Source organism: Heterodontus francisci, chromosome 18 (genome assembly GCF_036365525.1).
Source record: "Heterodontus francisci isolate sHetFra1 chromosome 18, sHetFra1.hap1, whole genome shotgun sequence".
NCBI lineage: Eukaryota > Metazoa > Chordata > Chondrichthyes > Heterodontiformes > Heterodontidae > Heterodontus > Heterodontus francisci.
This window is the reverse complement of record NC_090388.1, coordinates 84,808,396-84,824,860: the sequence shown is the minus strand read 5'-3', so window position 1 is coordinate 84,824,860 and position 16,465 is coordinate 84,808,396.

The following is a 16,465-nucleotide window of genomic DNA, read 5'->3' as shown; positions in this document are numbered from 1 at the left end:
GACATGGAGTGCAATCTCTCCACAGAGACATTTCTGACATGGAGTGCACTGTCTCTCCAGAGACATTTCTGACATGGAGTGCACTCTCCCGCTCTCCCGATAGAGACATTCCTGACATGGAGAGCAATTTCTCTCCAGAGACATTTCTGACATGGAGAGCAATCTCTCTGCAGAGACATTTCTGACATGGAGTGCACTCTCTCAACAGAGACATTTCTGACATGTCGAGCAATCTCATGACAGAGACATTTCTGACATGGAGAGCAATCTCTCCACAGAGACATTACTGACATGGAGTGCAATGTCTCGACAGAGACATTACTGTTTTGGAGTGCAATCTCTCCACAGAGACATTACTGACATGGAGTGTAATCTCTCGACAGAGACATTTCTGACAGGAAAGCAATCTAACAACAGAGACATTTCTGACATGGAGTGTACTCTCTCCACAGAGACATTTCTGACATGGAGAGCAATCTATCAACAGAGCCATTTCTGACATGGAGTGTACTCTCTCTAGAGACATTTCTGACATTGAGAGTAATCTCTCTGCAGAGACATTTCTGACATGGAGTGCACTCTCTCCACAGAGACAGTTCTGACATGGAAGAGCAATCTCTCTACAGAGACATTTCTGTCATGGAGTGCACTCTCTCTACAGAGACATTTCTGACAAGGAGAGCAATCACTCTACAGAGACATTTCTGACATGGAGAGCAATCTCTCCTCAGAGACATTTCTGACATGGAGAGCACTCTGTCTGCAAAGACATTCCTGACATGGAGTGCAATCTCTCCAAAGAGACATTTCTGACATGGAGAGCAATCTCTCCACAGAGACATTTCTGACATGGAGAGCAATCTCTCCACAGAGACATTTCTGACATGGAGAGCAAACTCTCCACAGAGACATTTCTGACATGGAGAGCACTCTCTCAACAGAGACATTCCTGACATGGAGAGCAATCTCTCTGCAGAGACATTCCTGACATGGAGTGCACTCTCCCGATAGAGACATTCCTGACATGGAGTGCAATCTCTCTGCAGAAACATTACTGACATGGAGAGCAATCTCTCTGCAGAGACATTTCTGACATGGAGAGCAATCTCTCCTCAGAGACATTTCTGACATGGAGAGCACTCTGTCTGCCGAGACATTCCTGACATGGAGTGCAATCTCTCCAAAGAGACATTTCTGACATGGAGAGCAATCTCTCCACAGAGACATTTCTGACATGGAGAGCAATCTCCCTGCAGAGACATTTCTGACATGGAGTGCACTCTCTCTGCAGAGACATTTCTGACATGGAGAGCAATCTCTCAACAGAGACATTTCTGACATGGACAGCAATCTCTCCACAGAGACATTTCTGACATGGAGTGCACTCTCTCCACAGAGACAGTTCTGACATGGAGAGCAATCTCTCTGCAGAGACAATTCTGACATGGAGTGCACTCTCTCCACAGAGACATTTCTGACATGGAGAGCAATCACTCTGCAGAGACATTACTGACATGGAGAGCACTCTCTCTGCAGAGACATTCCTGACATGGACAGCAATCTCTCCACAGAGACATTTCTGACATGGAGAGCAATCTCTCCACAGAGACATTTCTGACATGGAGTGCAATCTCTCCACAGAGGCATTTCTGACATTGAGTGCCCTCTCCCGCTCTCCCGATAGAGACATTTCTGACATGGAGTGCAATCTCTCTGCAGAGACATTTCTGACATGGCGTGCACTGTTTGCACAGAGACAATTCTGACATGGAGGGCAATCTCTCTCCAGCGACATTTCTGACATGGAGAGCAGTCTCCCTACAGAGACATTTCTGACATTGAGTGCACTCTCTCAACAGAGACATTTCTGACATGGGGTGCAATCTCTCGACAGAGACATTACTGACATGGAGTGTAATCTCTCCACAGAGACATTTCTGACATGGAGAGTAATCTCTCTGCAGAGACATTTCTGACATGGAGTGCACTCTCTCCACAGAGACAGTTCTGACATGGAGAGCAATCTCTCCACAGAGACATTTCTGACATGGAGAGCAATCTCTCAACAGAGACATTTCTGACATTGACAGCAATCTCTCCACAGAGACATTTCTGACATGGAGAGCAATCACTCTGCAGAGACATTTCTGACATGGAGAGCACTCTCTCTGCAGAGACATTCCTGACATGGAGTGCAATCTCTCCACGGAGACATTTCTGACATGGAGTGCACTCTCTCGACAGAGAAATTCCTGACATGGAGAGCAATCTCTCTGCAGAGGCATTTCTGACATGGAGTGCACTCTCCCGCTCTCCCGATAGAGACATTCCTGACATGGAGTGCAATCTCTCTGCAGAGACATTTCTGACATGGAGTGCACTCTCTCTACAGAGACATTTCTGACATGGAGAGCAATCTCTCCACAGAGACATCACTGACATGGAGTGCAATCTCTCGACAGAGACATTACTGACATGGAGTGTAATCTCTCGACAGAGACATTCCTGACATGGAGAGCAATCTCTCTGCAGAGGCATTTCTGACATGGAGTGCACTCTCCCGCTCTCCCGATAGAGACATTCCTGACATGGAGTGCAATCTCTCTGCAGAGACATTTCTGACATGGAGTGCACTCTCTCTACAGAGACATTTCTGACATGGAGAGCAATCTCTCAACAGAGACATTTCTGACATGGACAGCAATCTCTCCACAGAGACATTTCTGACATGGAGAGCAATCACTCTGCAGAGACATTTCTGACATGGAGAGCACTCTCTCTGCAGAGACATTCCTGACATGGAGTGCAATCTCTCCACGGAGACATTTCTGACATGGAGTGCACTCTCTCGACAGAGAAATTCCTGACATGGAGAGCAATCTCTCTGCAGAGGCATTTCTGACATGGAGTGCACTCTCCCGCTCTCCCGATAGAGACATTCCTGACATGGAGTGCAATCTCTCTGCAGAGACATTTCTGACATGGAGTGCACTCTCTCTACAGAGACATTTCTGACATGGAGAGCAATCTCTCCACAGAGACATCACTGACATGGAGTGCAATCTCTCGACAGAGACATTACTGACATGGAGTGTAATCTCTCGACAGAGACATTTCTGACATGGAGAGCAATCTATCAACAGAGACATTTCTGACATGGAGAGCAATCTATCAACAGAGACATTTCTGACATGGAGTGCACTCTCTCCACAGAGACATTTCTGACATGGAGAGTAATCTCTCTGCAGAGACATTTCTGACATGGAGTGCACTCTCTCCACAGAAACAGTTCTGACATGGAGTGCAATCTCTCTACACAGACATTTCTGACATGGAGTGCACTCTCTCTACAGAAACATTTCTGACATGGAGAGCAATCACTCTACAGAGACATTTCTGACATGGAGTGCACTCTCTCTACAGAGACATTTCTGACATGGAGAGCAATCTCTCCACAGAGACATTTCTGACATGGAGAGCACTCTCTCGACAGAGACATTCCTGTCATGGAGAGCAACCTCTCTGCAGAGACATTCATGACATGGAGTGCACTCTCCCGATAGAGACATTCCTGACATGGAGTGCAATCTCTCCACAGAGACATTTCTGACATGGAGTGCACTCTCCCGCTCTCCCAATAGAGACATTCCTGACATGGAGAGCAATTTCTCTCCAGAGCCATTTCTGACATGGAGAGCAATCTTCCTGCAGAGACATTCCTGACATGGAGTGCACTCTCCCGATAGAGACATTCCTGACATGGAGTGCAATCTCTCTGCAGAAACATTACTGACATGGAGAGCAATCTCTCGACACAGACATTTCTGACATGGAGTGCACTCTCTCTACAGAGACATTTCTGACATGGAGAGCAATCTCTCAACAGAGACATTTCTGACATGGACAGCAATCTCTCCACTGAGACATTTCTGACATGGAGTGCACTCTCTCCACAGAGACAGTTCTGACATGGAGAGCAATCTCTCTGCAGAGACAATTCTGACATGGAGTGCACTCTCTCCACAGAGACATTTCTGACATGGAGAGCAATCACTCTGCAGAGACATTACTGACATGGAGAGCAATCTCTCCACAGAGACATTTCTGACATGGAGTGCAATCTCTCCACAGAGGCATTTCTGACATTGAGTGCACTCTCCCGCTCTCCCGATAGAGACATTCCTGACATGGAGTGCAATCTCTCTGCAGAGACATTTCTGACATGGCGTGCACTGTCTGCACAGAGACAATTCTGACATGGAGGGCAATCTCTCTCCAGCGACATTTCTGACATGGAGAGCAATCTCTCTACAGAGACATTTCTGACATGGAGTGCACTCTCTCCACAGAGACAGTTCTGACATGGAGAGCAATCTCTCTGCAGAGACAATTCTGACATGGAGTGCACTCTCTCCACAGAGACATTCCTGACATGGACAGCAATCTCTCCACAGAGACATTTCTGACATGGAGAGCAATCTCTCCACAGAGACATTTCTGACATGGAGTGCAATCTCTCCACAGAGGCATTTCTGACAATCAGTGCACTCTCCCGCTCTCCCGATAGAGACATTCCTGACATGGAGTGCAATCTCTCTGCAGAGACATTTCTGACATGGCGTGCACTGTCTGCACAGAGACAATTCTGACATGGAGGGCAATCTCTCTCCAGCGACATTTCTGACATGGAGAGCAATCTCTCTACAGAGACATTTCTGACATTGAGTGCACTCTCTCAACAGAGACATTTCTGACATGGGGTGCAATCTCTCGACAGAGACATTACTGACATGGAGTGTAATCTCTCCACAGAGACATTTCTGACATGGAGTGTAATCTCTCTGCAGAGACATTTCTGACATGGAGTGCACTCTCTCCACAGAGACAGTTCTGACATGGAGAGCAATCTCTCCACAGAGACATTTCTGACATGGAGAGCAATCTCTCAACAGAGACATTTCTGACATGGACAGCAATCTCTCCACAGAGACATTTCTGACATGGAGAGCAATCACTCTGCAGAGACATTTCTGACATGGAGAGCACTCTCTCTGCAGAGACATTCCTGACATGGAGTGCAATCTCTCCACGGAGACATTTCTGACATGGAGTGCACTCTCTCGACAGAGAAATTCCTGACATGGAGAGCAATCTCTCTGCAGAGGCATTTCTGACATGGAGTGCACTCTCCCGCTCTCCCGATAGAGACATTCCTGACATGGAGTGCAATCTCTCTGCAGAGACATTTCTGACATGGAGTGCACTGTCTGCACAGAGACAATACTGACATGGAGGGCAATCACTCTCCAGCGACATTTCTGACATGGAGTGCACTCTCTCTACAGAGACATTTCTGACATGGAGAGCAATCTCTCCACAGAGACATCACTGACATGGAGTGCAATCTCTCGACAGAGACATTACTGACATGGAGTGTAATCTCTCGACAGAGACATTTCTGACATGGAGAGCAATCTATCAACAGAGACATTTCTGACATGGAGAGCAATCTATCAACAGAGACATTTCTGACATGGAGTGCACTCTCTCCACAGAGACATTTCTGACATGGAGAGTAATCTCTCTGCAGAGACATTTCTGACATGGAGTGCACTCTCTCCACAGAGACAGTTCTGACATGGAGTGCAATCTCTCTACACAGACATTTCTGACATGGAGTGCACTCTCTCTGCAGAAACATTTCTGACATGGAGAGCAATCACTCTACAGAGACATTTCTGACATGGAGTGCACTCTCTCTACAGAGACATTTCTGGCATGGAGAGCAATCTCTCCACAGAGACATTTCTGACATGGAGAGCACTCTCTCGACAGAGACATTTCTGACATGGAGAGCAATCACTCTGCAGAGACATTTCTGACATGGAGAGCACTCTCTCTGCAGAGACATTCCTGACATGGAGTGCAATCTCTCGACAGAGAAATTCCTGACATGGAGAGCAATCTTTCTGCAGAGGCATTTCTGACATGGAGTGCAATGTCTCGACAGAGACATTATTGTTTTGGAGTGCAATCTCTCCACAGAAAGATTACTGACATGGAGTGTAATCTCTCGACAGAGACATTTCTGACAGGAAAGCAATCTCTCCACAGAGACATTTCTGACATGGAGAGCAATCTCCCTGCAGAGACATTCCTGACATGGAGTGCACTCTCCCGATAGAGACATTCCTGACATGGAGTGCAATCTCTCTGCAGAAACATTACTGACATGGAGAGCAATCTCTCGACAGAGACATTTCTGACATGGAGTGCAATCTCTCCACGGAGACATTTCTGACATGGAGTGCACTCTCTCGACAGAGAAATTCCTGACATGGAGAGCAATCTCTCTGCAGAGGCATTTCTGACATGGAGTGCACTCTCCCGCTCTCCCGATAGAGACATTCCTGACATGGAGTGCAATCTCTCTGCAGAGACATTTCTGACATGGAGTGCACTCTCTCTACAGAGACATTTCTGACATGGAGAGCAATCTCTCCACAGAGACATCACTGACATGGAGTGCAATCTCTCGACAGAGACATTACTGACATGGAGTGTAATCTCTCGACAGAGACATTTCTGACATGGAGAGCAATCTATCAACAGAGACATTTCTGACATGGAGAGCAATCTATCAACAGAGACATTTCTGACATGGAGTGCACTCTCTCCACAGAGACATTTCTGACATGGAGAGTAATCTCTCTGCAGAGACATTTCTGACATGGAGAGCAATCTCTCAACAGAGACATTTCTGACATGGACAGCAATCTCTCCACAGAGACATTTCTGACATGGAGAGCAATCACTCTGCAGAGACATTTCTGACATGGAGAGCACTCTCTCTGCAGAGACATTCCTGACATGGAGTGCAATCTCTCCACGGAGACATTTCTGACATGGAGTGCACTCTCTCGACAGAGAAATTCCTGACATGGAGAGCAATCTCTCTGCAGAGGCATTTCTGACATGGAGTGCACTCTCCCGCTCTCCCGATAGAGACATTCCTGACATGGAGTGCAATCTCTCTGCAGAGACATTTCTGACATGGAGTGCACTCTCTCTACAGAGACATTTCTGACATGGAGAGCAATCTCTCCACAGAGACATCACTGACATGGAGTGCAATCTCTCGACAGAGACATTACTGACATGGAGTGTAATCTCTCGACAGAGACATTTCTGACATGGAGAGCAATCTATCAACAGAGACATTTCTGACATGGAGAGCAATCTATCAACAGAGACATTTCTGACATGGAGTGCACTCTCTCCACAGAGACATTTCTGACATGGAGAGTAATCTCTCTGCAGAGACATTTCTGACATGGAGAGCAATCTCTCAACAGAGACATTTCTGACATGGACAGCAATCTCTCCACAGAGACATTTCTGACATGGAGAGCAATCACTCTGCAGAGACATTTCTGACATGGAGAGCACTCTCTCTGCAGAGACATTCCTGACATGGAGTGCAATCTCTCCACGGAGACATTTCTGACATGGAGTGCACTCTCTCGACAGAGAAATTCCTGACATGGAGAGCAATCTCTCTGCAGAGGCATTTCTGACATGGAGTGCACTCTCCCGCTCTCCCGATAGAGACATTCCTGACATGGAGTGCAATCTCTCTGCAGAGACATTTCTGACATGGAGTGCACTCTCTCTACAGAGACATTTCTGACATGGAGAGCAATCTCTCCACAGAGACATCACTGACATGGAGTGCAATCTCTCGACAGAGACATTACTGACATGGAGTGTAATCTCTCGACAGAGACATTTCTGACATGGAGAGCAATCTATCAACAGAGACATTTCTGACATGGAGAGCAATCTATCAACAGAGACATTTCTGACATGGAGTGCACTCTCTCCACAGAGACATTTCTGACATGGAGAGTAATCTCTCTGCAGAGACATTTCTGACATGGAGTGCACTCTCTCCACAGAAACAGTTCTGACATGGAGTGCAATCTCTCTACACAGACATTTCTGACATGGAGTGCACTCTCTCTACAGAAACATTTCTGACATGGAGAGCAATCACTCTACAGAGACATTTCTGACATGGAGTGCACTCTCTCTACAGAGACATTTCTTGCATGGAGAGCAATCTCTCCACAGAGACATTTCTGACATGGAGAGCACTCTCTCGACAGAGACATTCCTGTCATGGAGAGCAACCTCTCTGCAGAGACATTCATGACATGGAGTGCACTCTCCCGATAGAGACATTCCTGACATGGAGTGCAATCTCTCCACAGAGACATTTCTGACATGGAGTGCACTCTCCCGCTCTCCCAATAGAGACATTCCTGACATGGAGAGCAATTTCTCTCCAGAGCCATTTCTGACATGGAGAGCAATCTTCCTGCAGAGACATTCCTGACATGGAGTGCACTCTCCCGATAGAGACATTCCTGACATGGAGTGCAATCTCTCTGCAGAAACATTACTGACATGGAGAGCAATCTCTCGACACAGACATTTCTGACATGGAGTGCACTCTCTCTACAGAGACATTTCTGACATGGAGAGCAATCTCTCAACAGAGACATTTCTGACATGGACAGCAATCTCTCCACTGAGACATTTCTGACATGGAGTGCACTCTCTCCACAGAGACAGTTCTGACATGGAGAGCAATCTCTCTGCAGAGACAATTCTGACATGGAGTGCACTCTCTCCACAGAGACATTTCTGACATGGAGAGCAATCACTCTGCAGAGACATTACTGACATGGAGAGCAATCTCTCCACAGAGACATTTCTGACATGGAGTGCAATCTCTCCACAGAGGCATTTCTGACATTGAGTGCACTCTCCCGCTCTCCCGATAGAGACATTCCTGACATGGAGTGCAATCTCTCTGCAGAGACATTTCTGACATGGCGTGCACTGTCTGCACAGAGACAATTCTGACATGGAGGGCAATCTCTCTCCAGCGACATTTCTGACATGGAGAGCAATCTCTCTACAGAGACATTTCTGACATGGAGTGCACTCTCTCCACAGAGACAGTTCTGACATGGAGAGCAATCTCTCTGCAGAGACAATTCTGACATGGAGTGCACTCTCTCCACAGAGACATTCCTGACATGGACAGCAATCTCTCCACAGAGACATTTCTGACATGGAGAGCAATCTCTCCACAGAGACATTTCTGACATGGAGTGCAATCTCTCCACAGAGGCATTTCTGACAATCAGTGCACTCTCCCGCTCTCCCGATAGAGACATTCCTGACATGGAGTGCAATCTCTCTGCAGAGACATTTCTGACATGGCGTGCACTGTCTGCACAGAGACAATTCTGACATGGAGGGCAATCTCTCTCCAGCGACATTTCTGACATGGAGAGCAATCTCTCTACAGAGACATTTCTGACATTGAGTGCACTCTCTCAACAGAGACATTTCTGACATGGGGTGCAATCTCTCGACAGAGACATTACTGACATGGAGTGTAATCTCTCCACAGAGACATTTCTGACATGGAGTGTAATCTCTCTGCAGAGACATTTCTGACATGGAGTGCACTCTCTCCACAGAGACAGTTCTGACATGGAGAGCAATCTCTCCACAGAGACATTTCTGACATGGAGAGCAATCTCTCAACAGAGACATTTCTGACATGGACAGCAATCTCTCCACAGAGACATTTCTGACATGGAGAGCAATCACTCTGCAGAGACATTACTGACATGGAGAGCACTCTCTCTGCAGAGACATTCCTGACATGGAGTGCAATCTCTCCACGGAGACATTTCTGACATGGAGTGCACTCTCTCGACAGAGAAATTCCTGACATGGAGAGCAATCTCTCTGCAGAGGCATTTCTGACATGGAGTGCACTCTCCCGCTCTCCCGATAGAGACATTCCTGACATGGAGTGCAATCTCTCTGCAGAGACATTTCTGACATGGAGTGCACTGTCTGCACAGAGACAATACTGACATGGAGGGCAATCACTCTCCAGCGACATTTCTGACATGGAGTGCACTCTCTCTACAGAGACATTTCTGACATGGAGAGCAATCTCTCCACAGAGACATCACTGACATGGAGTGCAATCTCTCGACAGAGACATTACTGACATGGAGTGTAATCTCTCGACAGAGACATTTCTGACATGGAGAGCAATCTATCAACAGAGACATTTCTGACATGGAGAGCAATCTATCAACAGAGACATTTCTGACATGGAGTGCACTCTCTCCACAGAGACATTTCTGACATGGAGAGTAATCTCTCTGCAGAGACATTTCTGACATGGAGTGCACTCTCTCCACAGAGACAGTTCTGACATGGAGTGCAATCTCTCTACACAGACATTTCTGACATGGAGTGCACTCTCTCTGCAGAAACATTTCTGACATGGAGAGCAATCACTCTACAGAGACATTTCTGACATGGAGTGCACTCTCTCTACAGAGACATTTCTGGCATGGAGAGCAATCTCTCCACAGAGACATTTCTGACATGGAGAGCACTCTCTCGACAGAGACATTTCTGACATGGAGAGCAATCACTCTGCAGAGACATTTCTGACATGGAGAGCACTCTCTCTGCAGAGACATTCCTGACATGGAGTGCAATCTCTCGACAGAGAAATTCCTGACATGGAGAGCAATCTTTCTGCAGAGGCATTTCTGACATGGAGTGCAATGTCTCGACAGAGACATTATTGTTTTGGAGTGCAATCTCTCCACAGAAAGATTACTGACATGGAGTGTAATCTCTCGACAGAGACATTTCTGACAGGAAAGCAATCTCTCCACAGAGACATTTCTGACATGGAGAGCAATCTCCCTGCAGAGACATTCCTGACATGGAGTGCACTCTCCCGATAGAGACATTCCTGACATGGAGTGCAATCTCTCTGCAGAAACATTACTGACATGGAGAGCAATCTCTCGACAGAGACATTTCTGACATGGAGTGCACTCTCTCTACAGAGACATTTCTGACATGGAGAGCAATCTCTCAACAGAGACATTTCTGACATGGACAGCAATCTCTCCACAGAGACATTTCTGACATGGAGTGCACTCTCTCCACAGAGACAGTTCTGACATGGAGAGCAATCTCTCTGCAGAGACAATTCTGACATGGAGTGCACTCTCTCCACAGAGACATTTCTGACATGGAGAGCAATCACTCTGCAGAGACATTTCTGACATGGAGAGCACTCTCTCTGCAGAGACATTCCTGACATGGACAGCAATCTCTCCACAGAGACATTTCTGACATGGAGAGCAATCTCTCCACAGAGACATTTCTGACATGGAGTGCAATCTCTCCACAGAGGCATTTCTGACATTGAGTGCACTCTCCCGCTCTCCCGATAGAGACATTCCTGACATGGAGTGCAATCTCTCTGCAGAGACATTTCTGACATGGCGTGCACTGTCTGCACAGAGACAATTCTGACATGGAGGGCAATCTCTCTCCAGCGACATTTCTGACATGGAGGGCAATCTCTCTACAGAGACATTTCTGACATTGAGTGCACTCTCTCAACAGAGACATTTCTGACATGGGGTGCAATCTCTCGACAGAGACATTACTGAGATGGAGTGTAATCTCTCCACAGAGACATTTCTGACATGGAGAGTAATCTCTCTGCAGAGACATTTCTGACATGGAGTGCACTCTCTCCACAGAGACAGTTCTGACATGGAGAGCAATCTCTCCACAGAGACATTTCTGACATGGAGAGCAATCTCTCAACAGAGACATTTCTGACATGGACAGCAATCTCTCCACAGAGACATTTCTGACATGGAGAGCAATCACTCTGCAGAGACCTTTCTGACATGGAGAGCACTCTCTCTGCAGAGACATTCGTGACATGGAGAGCAATCTCTCTGCAGAGACATTTCTGACATGGAGTGCACTCTCTCGACAGAGAAATTCCTGACATGGAGAGCAATCTCTCTGCAGAAGCATTTCTGACATGGAGTGCACTCTCCCGCTCTCCCGATAGAGACATTCCTGACATGGAGTGCAATCTCTCTGCAGAGACATTTCTGACATGGAGTGCACTGTCTGCACAGAGACAATACTGACATGGGGGGCAATCTCTCTCCAGCGACATTTCTGACATGGAGTGCACTCTCTCTACAGAGACATTTCTGACATGGAGAGCAATCTCTCCACAGAGACATCACTGATATGGAGTGCAATCTCTTGACAGAGACATTACTGACATGGAGTGTAATCTCTCGACAGAGACATTTCTGACATGGAGAGCAATCTATCAACAGAGACATTTCTGACATGGAGAGCAATCTATCAACAGAGACATTTCTGACATGGAGTGCACTCTCTCCACAGAGACATTTCTGACATGGAGAGTAATCTCTCTGCAGAGACATTTCTGACATGGAGTGCACTCTCTCCACAGAGACAGTTCTGACATGGAGTGCAATCTCTCTACACAGACATTTCTGACATGGAGTGCACTCTCTCTACAGAAACATTTCTGACATGGAGAGCAATCACTCTACAGAGACATTTCTGACTTGGAGTGCACTCTCTCTACAGAGACATTTCTGGCATGGAGAGCAATCTCTCCACAGAGATATTTCTGACATGGAGAGCACTCTCTCGACAGAGACATTCCTGACATGGAGAGCAACCTCTCTGTAGAGACATTCCTGACATGGAGTGCACTCTCCCGATAGAGACATTCCTGACATGGAGTGCAGTCTCTCCACAGAGACATTTCTGACATGGAGTGCACTCTCCCGCTCTCCCGATAGAGACATTCCTGACATGGAGTGCAATTTCTCTCCAGCGACATTTCTGACATGGAGTGCACTCTCTCTACAGAGACATTTCTGACATGGAGAGCAATCTCTCCACAGAGACATCACTGACATGGAGTGCAATCTCTCGACAGAGACATTACTGACATGGAGTGTAATCTCTCGACAGAGACATTTCTGACATGGAGAGCAATCTATCAACAGAGACATTTCTGACATGGAGAGCAATCTATCAACAGAGACATTTCTGACATGGAGTGCACTCTCTCCACAGAGACATTTCTGACATGGAGAGTAATCTCTCTGCAGAGACATTTCTGACATGGAGTGCACTCTCTCCACAGAGACAGTTCTGACATGGAGTGCAATCTCTCTACACAGACATTTCTGACATGGAGTGCACTCTCTCTGCAGAAACATTTCTGACATGGAGAGCAATCACTCTACAGAGACATTTCTGACATGGAGTGCACTCTCTCTACAGAGACATTTCTGGCATGGAGAGCAATCTCTCCACAGAGACATTTCTGACATGGAGAGCACTCTCTCGACAGAGACATTTCTGACATGGAGAGCAATCACTCTGCAGAGACATTTCTGACATGGAGAGCACTCTCTCTGCAGAGACATTCCTGACATGGAGTGCAATCTCTCGACAGAGAAATTCCTGACATGGAGAGCAATCTTTCTGCAGAGGCATTTCTGACATGGAGTGCAATGTCTCGACAGAGACATTATTGTTTTGGAGTGCAATCTCTCCACAGAGAGATTACTGACATGGAGTGTAATCTCTCGACAGAGACATTTCTGACAGGAAAGCAATCTCTCCACAGAGACATTTCTGACATGGAGAGCAATCTCCCTGCAGAGACATTCCTGACATGGAGTGCACTCTCTCCACAGAGACAGTTCTGACATGGAGAGCAATCTCTCTGCAGAGACAATTCTGACATGGAGTGCACTCTCTCCACAGAGACATTCCTGACATGGACAGCAATCTCTCCACAGAGACATTTCTGACATGGAGAGCAATCTCTCCACAGAGACATTTCTGACATGGAGTGCAATCTCTCCACAGAGGCATTTCTGACAATCAGTGCACTCTCCCGCTCTCCCGATAGAGACATTCCTGACATGGAGTGCAATCTCTCTGCAGAGACATTTCTGACATGGCGTGCACTGTCTGCACAGAGACAATTCTGACATGGAGGGCAATCTCTCTCCAGCGACATTTCTGACATGGAGAGCAATCTCTCTACAGAGACATTTCTGACATTGAGTGCACTCTCTCAACAGAGACATTTCTGACATGGGGTGCAATCTCTCGACAGAGACATTACTGACATGGAGTGTAATCTCTCCACAGAGACATTTCTGACATGGAGTGTAATCTCTCTGCAGAGACATTTCTGACATGGAGTGCACTCTCTCCACAGAGACAGTTCTGACATGGAGAGCAATCTCTCCACAGAGACATTTCTGACATGGAGAGCAATCTCTCAACAGAGACATTTCTGACATGGACAGCAATCTCTCCACAGAGACATTTCTGACATGGAGAGCAATCACTCTGCAGAGACATTTCTGACATGGAGAGCACTCTCTCTGCAGAGACATTCCTGACATGGAGTGCAATCTCTCCACGGAGACATTTCTGACATGGAGTGCACTCTCTCGACAGAGAAATTCCTGACATGGAGAGCAATCTCTCTGCAGAGGCATTTCTGACATGGAGTGCACTCTCCCGCTCTCCCGATAGAGACATTCCTGACATGGAGTGCAATCTCTCTGCAGAGACATTTCTGACATGGAGTGCACTGTCTGCACAGAGACAATACTGACATGGAGGGCAATCACTCTCCAGCGACATTTCTGACATGGAGTGCACTCTCTCTACAGAGACATTTCTGACATGGAGAGCAATCTCTCCACAGAGACATCACTGACATGGAGTGCAATCTCTCGACAGAGACATTACTGACATGGAGTGTAATCTCTCGACAGAGACATTTCTGACATGGAGAGCAATCTATCAACAGAGACATTTCTGACATGGAGAGCAATCTATCAACAGAGACATTTCTGACATGGAGTGCACTCTCTCCACAGAGACATTTCTGACATGGAGAGTAATCTCTCTGCAGAGACATTTCTGACATGGAGGGCACTCTCTCCACAGAGACAGTTCTGACATGGAGTGCAATCTCTCTACACAGACATTTCTGACATGGAGTGCACTCTCTCTGCAGAAACATTTCTGACATGGAGAGCAATCACTCTACAGAGACATTTCTGACATGGAGTGCACTCTCTCTACAGAGACATTTCTGGCATGGAGAGCAATCTCTCCACAGAGACATTTCTGACATGGAGAGCACTCTCTCGACAGAGACATTTCTGACATGGAGAGCAATCACTCTGCAGAGACATTTCTGACATGGAGAGCACTCTCTCTGCAGAGACATTCCTGACATGGAGTGCAATCTCTCGACAGAGAAATTCCTGACATGGAGAGCAATCTTTCTGCAGAGGCATTTCTGACATGGAGTGCAATGTCTCGACAGAGACATTATTGTTTTGGAGTGCAATCTCTCCACAGAAAGATTACTGACATGGAGTGTAATCTCTCGACAGAGACATTTCTGACAGGAAAGCAATCTCTCCACAGAGACATTTCTGACATGGAGAGCAATCTCCCTGCAGAGACATTCCTGACATGGAGTGCACTCTCCCGATAGAGACATTCCTGACATGGAGTGCAATCTCTCTGCAGAAACATTACTGACATGGAGAGCAATCTCTCGACAGAGACATTTCTGACATGGAGTGCACTCTCTCTACAGAGACATTTCTGACATGGAGAGCAATCTCTCAACAGAGACATTTCTGACATGGACAGCAATCTCTCCACAGAGACATTTCTGACATGGAGTGCACTCTCTCCACAGAGACAGTTCTGACATGGAGAGCAATCTCTCTGCAGAGACAATTCTGACATGGAGTGCACTCTCTCCACAGAGACATTTCTGACATGGAGAGCAATCACTCTGCAGAGACATTTCTGACATGGAGAGCACTCTCTCTGCAGAGACATTCCTGACATGGACAGCAATCTCTCCACAGAGACATTTCTGACATGGAGAGCAATCTCTCCACAGAGACATTTCTGACATGGAGTGCAATCTCTCCACAGAGGCATTTCTGACATTGAGTGCACTCTCCCGCTCTCCCGATAGAGACATTCCTGACATGGAGTGCAATCTCTCTGCAGAGACATTTCTGACATGGCGTGCACTGTCTGCACAGAGACAATTCTGACATGGAGGGCAATCTCTCTCCAGCGACATTTCTGACATGGAGGGCAATCTCTCTACAGAGACATTTCTGACATTGAGTGCACTCTCTCAACAGAGACATTTCTGACATGGGGTGCAATCTCTCGACAGAGACATTACTGAGATGGAGTGTAATCTCTCCACAGAGACATTTCTGACATGGAGAGTAATCTCTCTGCAGAGACATTTCTGACATGGAGTGCACTCTCTCCACAGAGACAGTTCTGACATGGAGAGCAATCTCTCCACAGAGACATTTCTGACATGGAGAGCAATCTCTCAACAGAGACATTTCTGACATGGACAGCAATCTCTCCACAGAGACATTTCTGACATGGAGAGCAATCACTC